General features: G+C 37.3%; 1 protein-coding gene and 1 pseudogene across 2 annotated transcripts in view; one reads left to right on the top strand and one right to left on the bottom strand.

The window, feature by feature from the left end:
* The window catches only part of NOL4 (nucleolar protein 4), a 400,678-nt gene that overhangs the window by 117,946 nt on the left and 260,928 nt on the right, over positions 1-21,804 (bottom strand). The gene's annotated exons all lie outside the window — the stretch shown is intronic.
* On the top strand, positions 14,186-14,381 carry LOC129508601 (guanine nucleotide-binding protein G(I)/G(S)/G(O) subunit gamma-10-like; annotated as a pseudogene).

Here is a 21,804-nt window from a genome sequence, read left to right as displayed (position 1 = left end):
CAAAATCCATCTAGAAAGGTTTTATATTCATCTAAATTAAAAACCTTTTAGAAAGGATTCACCATTCTAAGTGCCGTTCAGAACATTTGCAATTCATAGGAAAAGGTTAAAATATCAACATTAACAGGAGTTTAGAGGAAGTTGATTCCAGAGGTGCCTGGGTGGCTCAGTCAGTTAAGTGTCTGAATCTTGATTTAAGCTCAGGTCATGATCTCAGGGTTGGGAGATCAAGCCCAGCATCGGTGGCTGGTATGGTGTCTACCTGAAACACCCTCTCCCTCTGCCCCTGCCTCTACTGGTCCCCCTGCTTGCATGCCTGCTTGCCTGCTCTATCTCAAATAAATAATAAATAAATAAAATCTATAAGAAGAAAAAAATGTTGATTCCAGTCCTCAAAAAGGACTTCGAGGGGTTCAAGGCCTCAGTGGAGGAAGTAACTGCAGATGTGGTATAAATAGCAAGAGAACTAGAATTAGAAGGGGAACCTGAAGACATGGCTGAATTACTGCCATCTCATGATAAAACTTGAACAGATGAGGAATTGGTTCAAGAAAGTGATTTCTTAAGACGGAATCTACCCCTGGTGAAGATGCTGTGAAGATTGTTGAAATAACAACAAAGGATTTAGATTATTACAAAAATCCAGTTGATAAAGCAGTGCTGGGTTTGAGGATGGATTCCAATTTTGAAAGAAGTTCTGTGGGTCAAATGCTATCAAACAGCACTACATGTGAGATAAACTGTAAGAGGGAGAGTCCATCAATTTGCAAACTTCATTTGTTGTCTTATTTTAAGAAATTGCCACAGCCACCCCAACCTTCAGCATCCACCACCCTGACCAGTTGGCAGCCATCAATATCAAGGCAAGACCCTTCATCAGCAAAAATATTCACTAAAAGCTTAGATGATGGTTAGCATCTTTTAGCAATGAAGTGTTCTTTCATCAAAACACACACTGTTTTTTAGATGCAATGCTATTGCAACTTAAGAGACTATAGTATATTGTAAACATCACTTTTATACCCACTGGGAAACCAGAAAATTCATTTGACTAGTTTTATTATGATATTTGCTTTATTGTGATGTTCACTTTATTGTGGCTTTCTGGACCTGAACCCACAATGTGTCTGAGTTTGTACCTATAATAAAATTAAATGTGTTGAACTTGCTTGTATCATGATTCAAAGAAACTCAATACAAAATGTTATTTTGAAAACACTTGGGAATAATTGGCTATAGATGGGGTGTATTACATGGTAACACTGAATTCTTACTAACTTTGCTAGATGTAAGACCCAATATTTGCCTAAGTAAATATCTATGTAAGAAAATGTCCACATTTGTTAGAGACACATATTGAGGTATAAGAGATGAAATGACATGAATATCTGGGATTTGCTTTAAAATACAGAAAAAAGGAAAATAGTGAAAAAGTGTGGAAAGTCCTAATCACTGTTGAATTTGGCTGATATTAGTAGTTTTGTGTATTATTTTCTTTTTCAATACATTTTAAATTTTCAAAATAAATTTTGAAATTTATAACACTTCTGATTAGTTTGATGAGTCTCCTCCATTTCAGATATTTTTACATAACAATAACTTATTCAACATTTAAAGAATCATTAACCCATGCTTAGAGCAGCAATCTAAGCTCATAGGATTGATCTGATCCAAGTTTTTTGAAGCCTGAAAGTTATAAAATTTGGAGATGTGGCTCACTTATTTGAAAAAAATTGATACAAAAGAGATTTAGTAAGAGAAAAATCACAAAGGTTCTAAAAAGCCTATAAATGCTACTACTATCATCACAAAATACAGTAAAATTTAGAATGTTAATTCTAAAAATTAAGTAACTCTCTGGCACATCTCTGTAACACTGTCTTCTTTTCACATTTCCTGGTTGCATGCTCTTTGATTGCTTCTTCATATGACAATTATTTTGTATTACCACAGCCTATTGAGAATAGAAAAATGATTCAGTCTTTATTTTAGCCTGATGGAAATGTGTCTTTTACTGTTGGTAGTTTAGAAACTTTCCTTTGCTCTTCAAATTTATTATTGCTAATATCATGCAAATTGTTACATTGTTTTCTGTTGGGGAAACCCTTAATCAAGTTCTTTTCATGTCTAACCCATGAATTTTTAGGGCATTTCAAATTTTCCTGGGAAGTGACTGATATCTTCATTAAAATGGTATTTTATGAGATTACATTTTCTTAATATTGGTATCTTCTGTCAAATTCAGTATGAAATTTAAATCTTCCCTTGGTGTGTTAATATAATTCATTCCTCATCATTAGTTGTATTTTTCTTACTCCTAAATACTGCTGTTAGTAAGATCTAAAATTTCTATTACAAGTCAGTTACTTCTCAGTGTCAGAATGTCTACTGATTTCCCTTCCCTTTATTGTTTTTCATATTCCATTAATATTTTACCTGAGTTTTCTTTCAATCATTTGGTAAATAAATATAAAGACAACAAAACGATATAGTCTACATATATTTCAAAGTAGGCATTTGTAATTTCTCACTTTTGTCAAAAAGATTTTTCTGGGGTACCTGGGTGGCTTAGTCGGTTAAGTGTCTGCCTTTATGATCTTGGGGTCCTGGGATCGAGTCCCATATCAGGCTCCCTGCTCAGTGGGGAGCCTGCTTCTCCTCTCCCTCTGCCATTCCCCCTGCTTGTGCTGCCTGGCTCTATCTCTCTGTCAAATAAATAAATAAAATATTTTCTTAAAAAAAGATTTTTCCACATGTTAATTGAAATGTCATATTTCACAAGACATCTCTGTTTTAATACTTATAACTGCATGCGAATCTGCAATTACCATTGATATAACCATGGATTGATATATGTTATTTGATTTACTGATTTTCCATTGTGTAAATACTTTCCAATGATTGAGGTTAACCTTAAACAGTTTTGGATAGATAAGTCACAGGGGACATTTCATCTTGACATTGAGTGTCCAATAGTGAACCAAATTTGATAATTACTTTGAAAATTCTCATGGAATTTTAGTTATTTCAATATTATTACTTTTCCTCATAACCTCTGAAAGATAATGTCTCAATTAATAATTTTAAAACTAAAGTATTTTTTGGAATTTCAAATAATACCAGTTTTTCAGGCCTGTTCTTCAAGATGTATGTTGGCTAGAACAGTGCTTTTAATTGGCATGCACTAGTATCACCTGAGGATGGTTGGTAAGGAGGAATATCACAGACAAGAGGTCTCCCTGGAGGAGTAAGGGAGTCAAGCCCTAAATTGAGCATCCCTAGCACTGGTGATCTGTACCATGATGACAAACACCCATAAGGTCTGGCTTTGAAAATCAATGGGGCTTAGCTCTGAAGCTTTAAAAATCAGGGGTGCTTAACTCCAGGAGAACTGGAGGAGTATAAAAAACTAAGTCTCTGCTACTCTGCTTATAAAAGGTCAGCATACTATCTCACTAACTCCTAGACCAGAGCACAGTGGCAGTGGTTTGAAAAGTTCCTGAACTGTATGTAAAGATTTACTGATTAACTTTAGGTATTTGTTGGAAAGGTAGGGATCTTTAGGCATTTTCTTCAGGAATGTCAGTGCTAACAGACACTATCTTTCTTGCCTTTTTCAGGTTAACTGATCAGATAATAGCAAAAGGTAGTTTTGACACCCTCCATCTACCTGGCTAGTACTGCTTGTCCTGTGTTCTGTTAACTCATCCCACCCAATATGCCTCCCTGGCAAGTAACCCTCCAAAGCAGCTCCTGTCCCACCATATCTGGCAGGCAGGTTCAGTGAAGGCCAGAGTCCTTCCAAAGTCACTACTGCCATGCCACACCCAGTGGGTAGTCCTGGCCAGGTTCAACACATCTCCAAAGTAGCCCATGCCCCAAAAATTGGTGGTGGGGGGGGATAGGCAGTCCTGACTATTAGCATAACCACAACAGTTTTGGCTTGGTTTCTCACCAAACTGCAGTAGGGGCTAACTTCACCCACCACCAGCATGACCACATCTGCTATAGCTGGGTTTCTCAATCAGCCACATTGGGGCCAGCCCTGCTTAGTGGTGTGCCCACAGTAGTTGCTGCTGCTCATTGCAACCAGCCATGCTGGGAGTGAGCCCTGATCATCAGCATAGCCACAGCAGGAGGGTGCACCCAACCCACATAAAGCACACCCCTGGAGCATCTGGTTCTGGTGACCAGATGAGATTGTATTATGGGCCCCATAAAATACCTTCTACATAAGTCCACTACTTTCAAGACCAGGAGGTATAGATGACTTACTTAATACATAAAAACAAACACAGAAAGTCAGACAAAATTAAGAGACAGAACATATATTCCAAGCAAACAAAACCAAGATAAAACTTTAGAAAAAAATTACTAAATGAAATGAAGATAAGCAATCCGGCTCATAATGAGTTTAAAGTACTGGTCAAAAAAGGTGCTTCCCAGACTTAAGAATGGATGAACTCAGTGAAAACATCAAAAAAGAAATAGAAAACATAAAAAAGAACCCACCAGAGCTGAAGATAAAAAAAAAAAAAGAAAGAAAGAAAAAGAAAAGAAAAAAAGAAAAATACACTAGAGGATAACAGTAGATTAGAGGAAGCAGAAGAATGGATCAGAAATCTGGAAGACAAAAAAAAAAAAATTTAAAAAAAGGGATCCCTGGGTGGCGCAGCGGTTTAGCACCTGCCTTTGGCCCAGGGTGCGATCCTGGAGACCCAGGATCGAAACCCACGTCGGGCTCCCGGTGCATGGAGCCTGCTTCTCCCTCTGCCAGTGTCTCTGCCTCTCTCTCTCTCTCTGTGTGACTATCATTAAAAAAAAAAAAATTCAGAAATCTGGAAGACGGGGTAGTGGAAATCACCCAAACTGAACAGCCAAAACCAAAAAAATAAAAACAAAAATAAAAAATGAGGACAGGGTAAGAGGCCTCTGGGACACACAAACATTCACATTATAGGGGCTGCAGAAGGAGAGGAGAGAAAGGAGCTGAAAACTTACATGAAGAAATAATAGTTGAAAACTTCTCTAACCTGGGAAAGGAAACAGATGTCCTGGTTCAGGAAGCACAAAGAGACTCAAAAAAGATGAACACCAAAAGGTCCACACCAAGACACATAATAATTAAAATGTCAAAAATTAAAAATATAGAATCTTAAAAGCTGGAAGAGAAAAGCAAATAGTTACATAACAAGGGAAAGCCTATAAGGCTATTAAACTGCTGATTTTTCAGCAGAAACTATAGTCCAGAGAGGAATGGCAGGATAAACTCAAATGCTAGCAAAAATAAATAAATGAATGAATGAATGAATAAATAAATAAATAAATAAATGAATAAATAAATAAAATAAAAATAGATAAAATAAAACCAAGAATACTCTACGTAGCAGTTATCATTCAGAATTGAAAGAGGGATAAAGAGATTCCCAGACAAAATTAAATAAATTAAAATTAAAATTAAAAAAAAAACCCACAACAACAAACCACAAAAATAACAACAAAATACCATTAAAGCACTTCATCACCATTAATCAAGCCTTAAAAGAAAAATTAAGGAGACTTCTTTGGAAAAGGCCAAAAGTACAAATAAAAATGTTATGACAGGAAATTATTCCTGGTAAAAGCAAACATATAGTAAAGGTAGTAGATTAATCACTAGGTTAAAAATAAAAGTAGTAAAATCAATTATATTGGCAAAATTAGTTAAGGGATTCACAAAATAAGGTAAAATACAACATCATATACACAGAATGTAAGAGGGGGAGAGAGTAAGAATGTAGTGTATTTAGAATGTATTTGAACTTAAATGATCATAAACTTAATATAGGCTTCTATATACATATGTTGTTACATATGAACCTAATGGTAACAACAAACCCAAAACCTATAATAGAAACACAAAAAAACAAAGAGAAAGGAACAGAGAAGAATTACAAAAACAACCAGAAAACAACTAAGAAAATGACAATAAGTATATACCTATCAACAACTACTTTAAGTGTAAATGGACTAAATGCTTCAATCAAAAACATAAGAGGATTGAATGGAAAAAAAAAAGAGGTAGGGTAGCAACACTTCTATCAGGCAAAATAGACTTTAAAACAAAGACTGCAATAAAAGGCCCCCCCCAAAAAAGGCATTACATAGTCACAACAGGATCAATCCAAAAGGAGGACATAACAATTTTAAGTATCTTTGCATGCAAGTAGGAGGACCTAAATATATAAAGCAAATGTTAGAGATATAAAGTAAGAAATTCACAGTAATACAATAATAGTAGGGACTCTAACACCCCACTTATATCAATGGGTAGATCACCCAGACAGAAAACCAATAAGGAAATAGTTATTTTGAATGACACATTAGACCAGATGGACTTAATAGATTACAGAACATTCTATCCAAAATGAACAGAACATACATTCTTTTCAAGTAAATGTGAAACATTATCCAGGATAGATCATGCTAGGCTTCAAAACAAGTCTTAATAAATGTTAAAGGACTGAAATAAAAATTAGACATTTTATACCCAAATGGCATGAAACTAGAAATCAATCACAAGAAAAAGATGGAAAAAACAAAAATACATGGAAACTAAACAACATGGTACTAAACAACCAATAAGTCAATGGAGAAATCAAAGAGTAAAAAAATATATACATATATATCTTGAGACAAAAGCAAATGGAGACATAACAAAATCTTTGTGATGCAGCAAAAGTAGTTTTAAGTTTATGGCAATACAGGCCCACCTCAAGAAAAAAAACCTCAAATAAACAATTTAACCTTACACCTAAAAGAAAAGGAAGAACAAAACCCAAAGTTAGGGGAAGGGAAAAAAATAAGAGAAATCAAAGCAGAATTAAATGAAATAGAGACCAAAACTATAGAAATGATCAATGGTTCTTTGAAAAAATAAAATGCACAAACTTTAACTAGACTTCAGAAAAAGAAAAGACTCAAAATCACAAATGAAAGTTACAACCAACAACACAGTAATACAAAGGATTACACAGGACTACTTCAAAAAATTATATGTCAACAAATTAGGCAATGTAGAAGAAATACTTTCCTAAAAACATTCAATCTTCTTAGACTGAATCAGAAGAAATAGAAAATCTAAACAGACTGATTACTGATTCATTTTTGTTACTACTAACAGGAAATTCCCAACAAACAAGAGTCCAGGCTGAGATGGCTTTACAGGTGAATCCTATCAAACATTTAAAGAAGAGTTAACAACCTTCTTCAGGTGGAAGGACATAAGATGGTGTGGTAGGAGGACCCCAAACTTGCCTCATCCCTCAAAAACAGCTAGATTCCTATCAAATCATTAGTAATACCCAAGAAATCAATCCGAGGACTGACAGAACAAAGTGCACAACTAGAGGGAGAGAAGAGGCCACATTGTGGTAGGAGTGCAGAGACATGGTTTGGGAGAGAAACGGATCATTGGTACTATAGAGGGGAGAGAGCCCTGGTGGTAGAGAAAGAAAGAGAAGAGTGCATAGGAAATTATACAAGGAAAATGCTGGGAAAATGGAAGGGGTTGACTTTTGTGGGGTTCTGCAACCAGGTGGGGCTCAAAGACTAGAGTTTTAGAGGTCTGTGGCATGGCTGATGTGGAGCCCTGAGAGCACTGCAGTTCTGTGAAGAAGGCAGGCAGATAAGCCAGCAGGCAGATAGCATGGATCACCTAAGACACATAAGGGCCAGCAGTTCCTCCTTCCTGGAGCCCACTCTGTGTGAGTGCGCTTCTGGGCCAAACTTGCATCAGTCCCAATGTAACAAGACTGTCCCCCAGAAGACCAGTGCAGGTCTCATCACACCAGATCCCTAAAGTCTGGAGTCTTAAAACTCAGCAGGCCTGGCTGGGATAGAGACCAAAAGTGCACTACACTGCTCCAGGCAGGCAAGCAAGCTAGACCCAGACAGTGTGGAGGCAGGACATCTGGGACACCCAAGGGAAAGTTGTCTGCTCTTCTGAGAGGGCTTCCTCGAAGTGGCAAACATGAACTTCCCTCTCTGGGGATGAAGGAGCTAGCTGGTGCCATTTCCCGCCCTTGCTCCTAAGCATAAACTAACTTTAATAAGTAGCAAAGTGCCAAAAGTGGCAGCCTAAACTACTTAGACCAAGCCTCATGCCCCTAAGCTCTGCAGGTGCTGCTTTTCTCAGGCAAGCATGCCTTAGAACCAGAGCAGCAGGCCACAGGTACCACCACATAGTGCTGCAAAGCTTCAGATCTAGTTCAAACAGATTCAAGTCTCTTTTAATAAGCAGACCAGAGCACACTTAGTTAAAACTCACCACATTCTGGTGAAGGTCCAAACACTCCCCACTGTAGGAAAGGGAAACTGCAGACCTAAGGAATAGAGTAACCAGAACACAGCACCAGAGACACTTCCTGAAGCAGCAGACCCTGGACAACATATGACCTCTTCTTCATAAAACCATTACTCTCAGGAGCAGCAAACCTAAAAAACTTTCCTAACATAGAGAAGAAGACAGAGACCTAGACAAAATGCCAAGATGAAGGAACATATCCCAAAAGACAAAAGAAAAGGTCACAGCCAGCGATCTAATTGAAACATACATAAGTAATATGCCTGACCCAGAACTTAAAGCGTCAATCATAAGGAAACTAGCTGGGTTTGACAAAAGCATAGAAAACACCAGGGAGTCCCTTACCACAGAGATAAAAGAGCTAATAACTAACCAGGCTGAAATGAAAAGTGCAATAACTGAGATTTAAAACTGACTGGATATAATGACCGTGGGGATGAAAGAAGCAGATGAATGAATAAACGATATAGAAGATAAAATTATGGAAAATAATGAAGAGAGGGAAAGAAAATCATGAATTGGATCACAAATGTAAACTTACAGAACTCAGTGATTCCATAAAGCATAACTAACATTCATAAAATAGGAGTCCCAAAAGAAGAAGAGGGAGAAAAGGGGGCAAAATGGTTATTTGAGGAAATTATAGCTGTAAACTTCTCTATTTTAGAGAAGGAAACAGACATCTAAATCCAGGAGGCACAGAGAACTCCCATCAAATCAACAAAAGCAGGCCACACCAAGACATAATATAGTTAAATTTGCAAAATATAAAGAAAAAACCCTAAAAGCAACAAGACAAAAGAAGTCCCTAACTTACAAAAGATAACAAAATAAGATGAGCATATCTCTCCACAGAAATTTGACAGGCCAGAAGAGAGTGGCAATGGTATATTGATAAGATGCTGAGCAGAGAAAATATGCAGCCAAGACTTCTATCCAGTGAGGCTATCATTCAGAATAGAGAGGTAAAGTTTCTCAAACAAAAACGAAAGGAGTTCATGACCACTAAATTAGCCCTGCAAGAAATTCTTAAGGGTGGGAAAGAAAGATCAAAAGCAATAAAGACTAGAAAGGAACAGAGAAAATCTCCAAAAACAATGACAAAACAACTAATAAAATGGCACTAAACACATATCAATAACTACTCTGAATGTAAAATTGGACTAAATGATTCAATCAGCAAACATCAGGTATCAGAATAGATAAAAACATGCAAAATCCATCTATATGCTGCTTCCAAGAGACTAATTTTAGAACAGAAGATACCTTAGGGTTGAAAGTGAGGGGATGGAGAAACATTTACCATGCAAATGGATATCAAAAGAAAGCTGGAGCAGCAGCACTTATATCAGGTGAACGAGATTTTAAACCAAAGATTTTGACAAGAGTTGAAAAAGGTGCTATATCATATATGATATATCATATATGCTATATCATATATCTCTGTTATGATATAGTGCAACAGAGAGATCTATCTACCAAGAAGATCAAATAATTGTATATGTTTATGTCCCCAACTTGGGAGCACCCAAATACATAAAGCAATTGCTAACAAACATAAAGGAACTCACTGATAATAATATAATAATAGTAGGGAACTTTAACACACCACTTACATCAATGCACAATCATCTAAGCAGAAAATCAATAATAGTGTCTTTGTTTTTTTTTATTTTTTTATAAATTAATTTTTATTGGTGTTCAATTTACCAACATACAGAATAACACCCAGTGCTCATCCCGTCAAGTGTACCCCTCAGTGCCCGTCACCCATTCACTCCCACCCCCCACCCTCCTCCCCCTCCACCACCCCTAGTTCATTTCCCAGAGTTAGAAGTCTTTATGTTCTGTCTCCCTTTCTGATATTTCTCACACATTTCTTCTCCCTTCCCTTATATTCCCTTTCGCTATTATTCATATTCCCCAAATGAATGAGAACATACACTGTCCTTCTCCGGTTACTGTGACCAAGTTCAAAAAGGGTGTTGCCTGAGTTCTTCTCTGGGATTTTGATGGAATCTAGTCTCACATTTAGATCTTTCATCTATTTTGAGTTTATCTTTGTGTATGGTGCAAGAGTGGTCCAGTTTCATTCTTCTGCATGTGGATGTCCAATTTTCCCAGCACCATTTATTGAAGAGACTGTCTTTCTTCTAGTGGATCGTCTTTCCTCCTTTATCGTATATTAGTTGAGCATAAAGTTCAGGGTCCACTTCTGGGTTCTCTGTTCTGTTCCATTGATCTATATGTCTGTTTTTGTGCCAGTACCACACTGTCTTGATGAACACAGCTTTGTAGTACAACCTGAAATCTGGCATTGTGATGCCCCCAGATATGGTTTTCTTTTTTTAAAATTCCCCTGGCTGTTTGGGGTCTTTTCTGATTCCACACAAATCTTAAAATAATTTGTTCTAAGTCTCTGAAGAAAGTCCATGGTATTTTGATAGGGATTGCATTATACGTGTAAATTGCCCTGGGTAACATTGACATTTTCACAATATTAATTCTGCCAATCCATGAGCATGGAATATTTTTCCATCTCTTTGTGTCTTCCTCAATTTCTTTCAGAAGTGTTCTGTAGTTTTTAGGGTATATTTTGAGAACCATTTGAATGGTAAATGGTTCTCCAACCTTTTATTTTCAGGTTGTAGGTGTCCTTCTGTCTAAAATGAGTCTCTTGTAGACAGCAAATAGATGGGTCCTGTTTTTTTATCCAGTCTGAAACTCTGTGCCTTTTGATGGGGTCATTAAGCCCATTCACGTTCAGAGTTACTTGAACTTCTTCTTAAAGGGGAGTTTTAAGAGTCCCCCTTAAAATTTCTTGCAGAGCTGGTTTGGAGGTCACATATTCTTTCAGTTCCTGCCTGTCTTGGAAGCTCTTTATCTCTCCTTCCATTTTGAATGAGAGCCTTGCTGGATAAAGTATTCTTGGTTGCATGTTCTTCTCATTTAGGACCCTGAATATATCCTGCCAGCCCTTTCTGGCCTGCCAGGTCTCTGTGGAGAGGTCTGCTGTTACCCTAATATTCCTCCCCATGAAAGTCAGGGACTTCTTGTCTCTTGCTGCTTTAAGGATCTTCTCTTTATCTTTGGAATTTGCAAGCTTCACTATTAGATGTCGAGGTGTTGAACGGTTTTTATTGATTTTAGGGGGGGATCTCTCTATTTCCTGGATCTGAATGCCTGTTTCCCTTCCCAGATTGGGAAAGTTTTCAGCTAGGATTTGTTCAAATACATATTCTGGCCATCTGTCCCTTTCGGCGCCCTCGGGAACCCCAATTAAACGTAGGTTTTTCTTCCTTAGAGTGTCATTTATTTGCCTTAATCTGTCTTCATGGTTCTTTAATTGTTTAATCTCTTTTTTCCTCAGTTTCCCTCTTTGCCATTAACTTGTCTTCTATGTCACTCACTCGTTCTTCCACCTCGTTAACCCTCGTCGTTAGGACTTCTAGTTTGGATCGCATCTCATTCAATTGATTTTTAATTTCTGCCTGATTGGATCTAAATTCTGCAGTCATGAAGTCTCGTGAGGCCTTAATGCTTTTTTCTAGAGCCACCAGTAGCTGTATAATGGTGCTTCTGAATTGGCTTTCTGACATTGAAGTGTAATCCAGATTTTGTAACTCTGTGGGAGAGAGGGCTGTTTCTGATTCTTTCTTTCGAGGTGAGGTTTTCCTTCTAGTCATTTTGCTCAGTGCAGAGTGGCCAAAAACAAGTTGTATTGGAACACGGGGGAGTATCACTGGTCCCTCTAGCTGGTCTTCTGGGGTAGGGGCCTGTTGCGCTGATTTTCAGGTGTTAGCACTTGGGGGAGCTGCTCTGCCCCTGCCTGCTGCCGGGCTCAGCGGGGGTTGTTTACCCCGTGGGGCCCCAGGAGGAACAGCCGCAGTTGCTATGGCAACTCTGGAAGCCTGGATTCAGCCTCCGCAGGAACTACGGGGCTCGGGGCTCTCGGCTCTCCGTCCGCAGGGCCTGGAGGCTCCGGGGCGGGGCCACTGATCTGCTCAGCTCGAGGCAGAAGCGTCCTCGCTGTCTCGGGCCCTCCCGGCCTCTGCCTGTCCCGGGGGAGGCCGGATCCTGGGCTGTGTCCCGGCGCCCTGTGCTCCAGGGCCTGCGCTGGTGGATTCGCGCTCCCGCCCCGCAGCCCCCTCCGCGGAGCCGCCGCCCGAGCCCCTCCGAGCTGCTCCGGGCCCCGCCGTGCGCGCTGCAGCCCTTAGGGAGCTCGGAGCACTCTCCCGGGGCGCAGGTGTCTGTTAGTGTCCCCGGGAGCCCGAGGGCATCCCCGCCCTCCTGGGTCCTGCTCCAACTCCCTGCGGGCCCCTTTCCGCCCGCCCGGGAAGGTTGGTGCAGCTCCTGCTCCTCCGGGACGGGGCTCTCCTGTCCTGGGGACACTCGCCCCGGCCTCAGCCCGGCTCCTCGCGAGGCCCCTCCCCCTCGGAGGCCTTTTGTTTCTTTATTTCTTTTTCCCGTCTTCCTACCTTGATAGAAGCGCGGACTTTTCTCACTGTAGCATTCCAGCTGGTCTCTCTTTACATCTCAGGCCGAATTCGTAAATTTTCAGGATGGTTTGAAGGTTATCTAGGTAATTTGGTGGGGACAGGTGATTTGGGGACCCTGCTCTTCCGCCATCTTGCCCCTCCCCTTCAATAATAGTGTCTTTGAATGACACACTGGACCAGATGGACTTATCAGATATATTCAGAACGTTTCATCCTAAAGCAGCAGAATACACATTCTTTTCAAGTGCACATGGAACATTCTCCAGAATAGATCACATACTGGGTCACAAGTCAGGCCTCAACAAGTTCAAAAAGATTGAGAGCATACCATACATATTTTCTGAACACAGTGCTGTGAAACTTGAAGTGAAATACAAGAAAAAATTTGGAAAGACCACAAACACATGGATATTAAGGAACATCTTACTAAAAAATGAATGGATCAACAAAGAAATTAAAGAATAAATTAAAAAATACATGGAAACAAATGAAAATGGAAATACGATGACCCCAAATCTTTGGGATAGAGCTAAAGTGGTCAAAAACAGATGCATATAGCAATACAGGCCTACCCCAAGAAGTAAGAAAAAATCTCAAATACACAACCTAACCTTACACCTAAAGGAGCTAGACAAAGAACAACAAATGAAGTTGAAAGCCAGCATAAGCAGGGAAATAATATAAATTACAGCAGAAATAAACTATATAGAAACAAACAAAAAACCCAGAATGATGAAACCAGAAGCTGGTTCTTTGAAAAAATTAATAAAATTGATAAATCCTGGGGCACCTGGGTGGCTCAGTCTGTTAGGTGTCTGCCTCCAGCTCACGTCATGATATCAGGGTCCTAGGATCCAGCCCCACATTAGGCTCTCTGCTCCGCAGGTAGCCTGCTTCTCCTTTTCCCTCTGCCCCTCTCCCCTGCTCATGCTCGCTCTCTCTCTCTCTCTCAAATAAATAAATAAATAAATAAATAGATAAATATCTTATTAAAAAATTGATAAATCCAGGAAAAAATTGTTAAATCCCTACCCAGACTTACCATAAAGAAAAGACTCAAATAAATAAAATCACAGACGAGAAAGGAGAAATCACAACCAACACCACATAAATACAAACAATCATAAGAAAATATTATGAAAACCTATATGCCAACACACTGGACAATCTGGAAGAAATGGATAAATTCCTAGAAACACGTAAAATACCAAACTGAAACAGGAAGAAATAGAAAACCTGAACAGACCAATAACCAGCAAATAAACTGAAGCAGTAATCAAAAATCTCCCAACAGCTTCTGCAGTCCAGCTCCCCTGCCCTAGAGCCCAGTGCCACTGCTGCCATGTCTTCCAGGGCCAGCATAAAGGCCATGTATCACCTAGTGGAGCAGCTCAAGCTAGAGGCCAGCGTAGAGAAGATCAAGGTCTTGCAGACAGCTGCAGAGTTTCAAGAGTACTGACTTCAGAAATGCCCTGCTGGCAGGTATTTCAGCTGGAAGCAATTGCTTCCAGAACCCCAGATTCTGTGCCTTATTCTAAAGGCTATAGGGAAGAAATTCACTGAGGAATGCTTTTAAGCATGAAGTGATGAAAAAACTGTCTCCAGGTCTCAAGAGAACATTTTTCTCCAGCCAAATGATTTCTAGATATTTCAGACCTTTCCTGTAGCCTGCTCCTAAAGCCAAAATTCTACCCAAATTGATGAGTTTCTACTTAGATAAGGAAACTCATTTTAGGAGTAGACTAAGTAATAATGTCCTGACTCTTTTGGCAAAGTGTTTTTATATATAAGACAAATAAAATGTTCTCCCCAAATACACCTGTTTCTACACCTGGAATATTTGTTTTGTTTACTGGATGTTTATATTTTGGGAAGGAAAATATTTTTGTTAAAAAATTGAATATTCGTAATTTGTTGTTTCTAAGGTTTTTATACCATAACAAAACTTGTTCTTTTCTCACAGATCTGGTTTTTAAAGATAAACAAGTATAAAACTGGAAAAAGAATAGGCTTTATTAATCAAAGGATGTCTAGATTTCTCTGAGAATATTGTTTTATTTGTAACTATAAACATGGGAGTTATTTCTTAGCAAACTTGTTTGGAAAGATTCATGTTGTGTTGTGTATTAGATTGCCCCATCATATGTATGAAGCAGATTTGGTCTTTCTTAAGTTCCTCTATTTTATGGTTGTGGTTGTACTTTAAAAAAAAAAAAAAAAAAGAACCACTTCGTTTCATGTCTTTTTAAGGAAAAGATTTAGTTATGTATTCTAGAGAGAGCACACGTGCACAAGTTGGGGGAGGGCCAGAGGGAGGAGGGGGGGAGGGAGAGAGAGAGAGAGAGAGAGAGAATATCTTAAGCAGATTCTAAACTGAGTATGGAGTCCAATGGAGGGATCAATCTCACAACCCTGAGATTGTGACTTCAGCTGAAATAAAGAGCCTTACACTTGACTGAGCCACCCTGGCACGACTATTTCATGCCCCCCTTTTTCCCCTGCCCCTATTTTCATGGCTTAAAAAAAATGTTTAAATGTGATTTCAGAACATTGCAATGATTAAAAACCAAATAATGTGAAAAATTCTACAACCTAAATTAATTCTTAATGTCACAACTGTTTTACTTTGATGATGTCTCTTCAATTTAATCTCAGATGCATTTTTAAACATTTTTAGGAAAGAGTTATTGAACACTCATAAAAGCAGAGTGGAGAGGAGCAGAGAGAGAAGGAGAGATAGAATCTTAAGTAGGATCCACACTCAGTGCAGAACTTGACCTGGGGTTTAATCTCATGACCCTGAGATCAAAACTAGAGCCAAAATCAAGAGTAGGATGCTCAAATGACTGACCCACCCAGGCGCCCCTAATTTGGGATACTTTTAAAAGGATACTTTCTGTTTGTAATAATCTTTGATGACTTTGGAAATAAAATTTCTGCTTAATTAAAAAAAAAATCTCCCAACAAACAAAAGTCCAGGGCCATATGGTTTCACAAGGAAATTATACCAAACATTTAAAGAAGAGTTAGTACCTATTCTTCTCAAACTATTCCAAAAATTAGAAATGGAAGGAAAGCTTACAAATTCATTCTACAAGGCCATAATTACCCTGATTCCAAAACCAGACAAAGATGTCACTAAAGTAAGAGAACTACGGGACAATACCCCATATGAACATGGATATAAAAGTTTCCAATAAGATACTAGGGAAGTAAAATCTAACAGCACATTAAAAGAATCATTTACCATGATCAAGTGGGATTTATTCCTGGTTTGTGAGGGTGGTTCCATATTCACAAATCAATCACATTAATAAAAGAAAGAATAAGAACCATAATAGCCTTTCAATAGATGCATAAAAAGCATTTGAGAAAATATAGTAACAATACTTGATAAAAACCCTTAAAGCAGGGTTAGAGAGAACATACCTCATTATTATAAAAGTCATATACAAAAAAAACTAACAGTTAATATCATCCCCAATAGGGAAAAACTGAGAACTTTTCCCCTATGGACAGGAACAAGATAGCCATGTCCACTCTCACCATTATTATTTAACATAGTACTGGAAGTCCTATCCTCACCAATCACAAAATAAAAAGAAATAAAAGGCATCCAAATCAGTAAGGAGGAAGTCAAACATTCACTATTTGCAGACAACTGACATGCTATGTAGAAAACCTGAAAGACTCCACCAAAAAAAATGCTAGAATTGACACATGAATTCAGTAAAGTTGTAGGATACAAACTCAATATACAGAAATCTGTATATTCATCAATAATGTTTCTATACATCAATAATGAAGTAGCAGAGAGAGAAATCAACGAACCAATCCCATTTACAATTGCGCCAAAACCCATAGATACCTACAAATAAACTTAAAGAGGTAAAAAATCTGTACCTTGAAAACTATAGAACACTTATGAAAGGAATTGAAGATGACACAAAGAAGCGAAAACAATATTCCATGCTCATGGACTAGAAGAACAAATACTGTTAAAATGTCTATACTACCCAAAGAAATCTACACATTTAATGCTCCATATCAAAATACCACTAGCATTTTTCACAGAGCTAGAACAAACAATACTAAAAATTGTATGGAACCATAAAAGACCCTGAATATCCAAAACCATCTTGAAAAAGCAAAGCAAAGCTGAAAGCATCACAATTCCTAGACTTCAAGTTATATTACAAGCTATAGCAATCAAGACAGTATGGTGCTGGCACAAAAAAAAAAAAAAACACACATAGATCAGTAGAACAGAACAGAAAACCCAGAAATGGACCCACAATTATATGGTCAACTAATCTTCAACAGAGCAGGAAAGAATATCCAATGGAAGACAGTCTCTTCAACAAATAGTGTTGGGAAAATTGGACAGCTACATGCAGAAGAATGAATTGAACCACTTTCTTACACTATACACAAAAAATAAATGTGAAATGGATGAAAGACCTAAATGTGAGATAGAAAACCTAGAGAATACGAGGCATTAACATCTTTGCCATCAGCTGTGGAAACTTCTTTCTAGACACAGCTCCAGAGGCAAGGGAAACAAAAGTAAAAATAAACTATTGGGCTTCATTAAGATAAAAAGTTTCTGCATAGTAAAGGACACAACCCAACTAAAATAAAACTTTTCAAATGGGAGAAGATATATGTAATAAAGGGTTAGTATCCAAAATCCATAAATAACTTATCTAAATCAAAACCCCAAATCCAGTTAAGAAATGGGCAGAACACAATGCCCTTCTACAGATGAAGGGCTAAAGAAGATGTGGGATATATACACAATGGAATATTACGCAGTCATCAGAAAGGCTGAATATCTACCATTTACACTGACATAGATGGAACTGGAGGGTCTTATGCTGAGTGAAATAAGTCAATCAGAGAAAGACAATTATCATATGGTCTCATTCATTTGTGGAATATAAATAGTGAAAGGGACCATAAGGGAAGGGGGGAAACTGAGTGGGGAAAAGTTAGAGGGGAATACAAACCATGAGAGACTCCTAACTCTGTGAAGCAAACAAAGGGTTGCAGAAGGGGAGGTGAGTGGGGTATTAGGATAACTGGGTAATGGGCATTAAGAAGGGCACGTGATGAGATGAGCACTGGGTGTTATACTATATGTTGGCAGATTGAATTTAAATAAAATTAAAAAAAAGAAATGGGCAGAAGATATGAATAGACATTTTTTCAAAGAAGACATACAGATGGCTAACAGATAAAAAGATGTTCCACATCACTCATCACAGTGACATACAAATTAAAACTACAGTTAGATATCACCTCACATCTGTTTGAATGGCTAAAATTAACACAGGAAACAACAGATGTTGGTGAGGATGTGGCCAAAGGGGAACCCTCTTATACTGTTGGTGGGAATGCAAACTGGTGCCGCCACTCTGGAAAAACGGTATGGAGGTTCCTCAAAAGTTAAAAATAGAACTACCGTATGACCCAGCAATTGTACAACTACATATTTACCCAAAGGATACAAAAATACTGATTTGAAAATATTGATGTTTATAGCAGCAGCATTATCAACAATGGCCAAATTATGGAAAGAGCCAAATATTCATCAATTGATAAATGAATAAAGTAGTGTGTGCGTGTGTATGTGTGTATATGTATATATATATGTGTGTGTGTGTGTATGTGTGTGTATGTATATATATACATACACACACTTACACATATGTGGAAAATTACTCAGCTATCAAAAAGAATGAAATCCTGCCATTTGCAAGGATGTGAATAGGACTAGAATGTATTATGCTAAGCAAAATAACTCAATCAGAAAAAGACAAATACCATATGGTTTTACTCCTACATGGAATTCTAAAAAATAAATGAAACAAATGAACATAGTGGAGGAAAAAGAGAGGCAAACCATAAAACAGACGCTTATAAGAAACTGAGGGTTGCTAGAGGGGTGGGGGAGGATGGGTTAAATGGGTGGTGGGTATTATGAGGAGCACTGAGTGTCATAGTGAGTGAGTGATAAACCACAAAATTATATTACTGAAACTAATATTATATTATACGCTAACAGGAATTTAAATAAAAACTTGAAACTACAACCAAAAAAAAAAAAAAAGCCTATGGAAAGAGCAAAAAAATAAAAATAAAAAATAAATAAGCAATACTCACCTTTCTCAAACTATTCCAAACAAATAGTAGAGGAAGTAATGCTTCCAAATTCTAACTAGGATTACCCTGACACCAAAATCTGATAGGCATAGGTTTATCTATGAATATAGATATAAAAATACTAAAATATATATATGTATAAATACTCAAAAAATATTAGCAAATTGATTTCTACAATATATTAAAAGGATTGTTCATAATGATCAAGTGAGATTTATTCTAGGGATGAAAAATGGTTCCAAATTTGCAAATCAATCAACGTGATACACCATAGTAACAAAATGAATGAATTAACAAAAATCATGAAATCATCTCAACAGATGCAGAAAAAGCATGTGATAAAATTCACCATCTGCTCATGCTAAAAATCTCTCACTAAAGTACATTTGGAAGAAACATTTATCAACATAATAAAAGCCATATATGAAAAACCCACAGCTAACATCATACTCAATGGTGAAAAACTGAACGCTTTTCCTCAAAGATCAGGAACAAAGCACAGATGTCTGCTCTTAGCCCATTTATTCAACATAGTACTGGAAGTCCTAGCTAGAGTACTACAGCTACATCTAATAGAGCTAATAAATGAATTCAGTAAATTTGTGGGATAAAAAATTGATGTACCTGTTGCATTTTTATGCACTAATAATGAAATATCAGAAAAATAATTTATGAAAACAATCCCATGTACAATGTTATCAAAAAATTAAATATTTTGGAATAAATTTAACCAAATAGATAAAAGATCTAGTATAATAAAATGGTTATTTCATTCTTTTGAATGTAGCTATGCAGGTTTCCCAGCACCAAATATTGAAGAGACTGTCTTATCCCTATCATCTGTTTTCTACTCCTTTATCATAGATTAATTTACCTTGAAAGAATGTATTCTGGAGTTTCTATTCTGTTTAGGTGAACTATGTGTCTATTTTTGTGTTTTGTTTACTATAGCTTCATAGTAGTTTTAGACCTAGGATTGTGTTACTTCCAGCTTTGTTCTTCTTTTTCAAGATGTCTTTCATTATTTCAGGGTCTTTAGTGGATACATACAATTCTGGGATTATTTGTTCTAGTTCTGTGAAAAATATTATTGGTATCTTATAGGGATTACATTTAACCTTTAGATCACTTTGGGTAGTATGGGCATTTTAACAATATTCTTCCAATCCATGAATATGGTATGTCTTTATTTATGTCAGCTTCAATTCATCAGTGTCTCAGTTTTCTCAGTACATATCTTTCATGTAATACCTGAAACTTTAAAACTTCTAAAAGAAAACATAGTCAATAAATTCTTAGACATCAGTCTTAGCAATATTTTTCTGCATGTCTCCTCAGGCAAGAGAAGCAAAAGCAAAAATAAACAAGACTATATGAAACCAAAAAAAGCTTTTTTACATTGAAAGGAACCATCAATACAACAAAAAGGCGACCTACTGAAAGGAAGAGTATATTTGTAAATGATATATCCAATAAGGGGTTAATATCCAACTTATATAAAGAACTCCTACAACTCAACATCAAACAATTCTATTAAAATTGGGCAGAGGACATAAGTAGACATTTTCCCAAAGGCGACACACAGATAGATGGCCAAAAGGAACATAAGAAGATGCTCAACATCACTAATCATCAGGGAAATGTAAATTAAAACCACAATGAGCTATTATCTCACACCTGTTAGAACGGCTAGTATCAAAAAGACAGGAAATAATAATTGTGGTGAAAAGGGAAACCTCATGTACTGTTGATGGGTAGGTAAATTGGTGTAAACACTATGAAAAACTATATGGAGGCTCCTCAAAAAAATTAAAAATAGAAATATTATATGATTCAGTAATTTCACTTCTGGGTATTTTATAAAAAAATACGACACTAAATTCAAAAAGATACATACACCCCCATGTTTATTGCAACATTATTTATAATAGCCAATGTATGAAGGCAACCTGAGTATCCACTAATAGAAGAAAGGACAAAGAAGACATAGTATGTACACACACACACACACACACACACACACACACAAATGGAATATACTCCTCCATAATAAAAAATAAAATCTAGCCATTTTTAATGACATGAATGTATCTAGAAGGTATTATGCTAAGTGAAATAAGACTGAGGAAGACAAATGCCATACAATTTCACTTATATATGGAATCTAAAAAGAACAAATGAACAACAACCAAAAAAACAGAAACAGACTCAAATTCAAAGAACCTGTGGTTGTCAGAAGGTGGTGGGTGGAGGGATGGGCAAAATAGGTTAAAGGGATAAGAAGGACAAACTTTCAGTTATAAAACAACTCAGAGGGATACAAAGTATAGCATAAAGAGTATAGTCCATAATATTGTTATAACGTTATTTGGTAACATGATAACTACACTTACTGTGGTGAGAATTTCAAAATGTATACAATTTTCAAATTACGTGTTGTACACCTGAAACTAATATTTTCTATCAGTAATGCTTCAAGTTAAAAAAAGCGGGGGGGGGGGGAATCACCCCAGGAGGTTGTTAAAACAGATTGCTATACCTCATACAGTAGGTCTGGGGTGGAACCCAAAAATCAGAATTTCTAATACATATCCAAGTAATGCAGATGTAGCTAGTCCTACTCTGTTTGGGCTGCTATAACAAAAATACTACAGATGAGTGACTTAAACAACAAACATTTATTTTTTGGAGGGCTGGACATTGGGAAGTCCAAGATCAAGGTGCCAGCAGATTTGATGTCTGATGAGGCCTGCTTCCTGGTTCACAGATAGCAATCTTTTCCCATAGCAGAAGGGG

The sequence above is a fragment of the Nyctereutes procyonoides genome, unplaced genomic scaffold, assembly GCF_905146905.1.
Source record: "Nyctereutes procyonoides isolate TBG_1078 unplaced genomic scaffold, NYPRO_anot_genome, whole genome shotgun sequence".
NCBI lineage: Eukaryota > Metazoa > Chordata > Mammalia > Carnivora > Canidae > Nyctereutes > Nyctereutes procyonoides.
The sequence above is the reverse complement of the archived record's forward strand: the minus strand, read 5'-3'. Positions and strand labels throughout refer to the sequence as shown.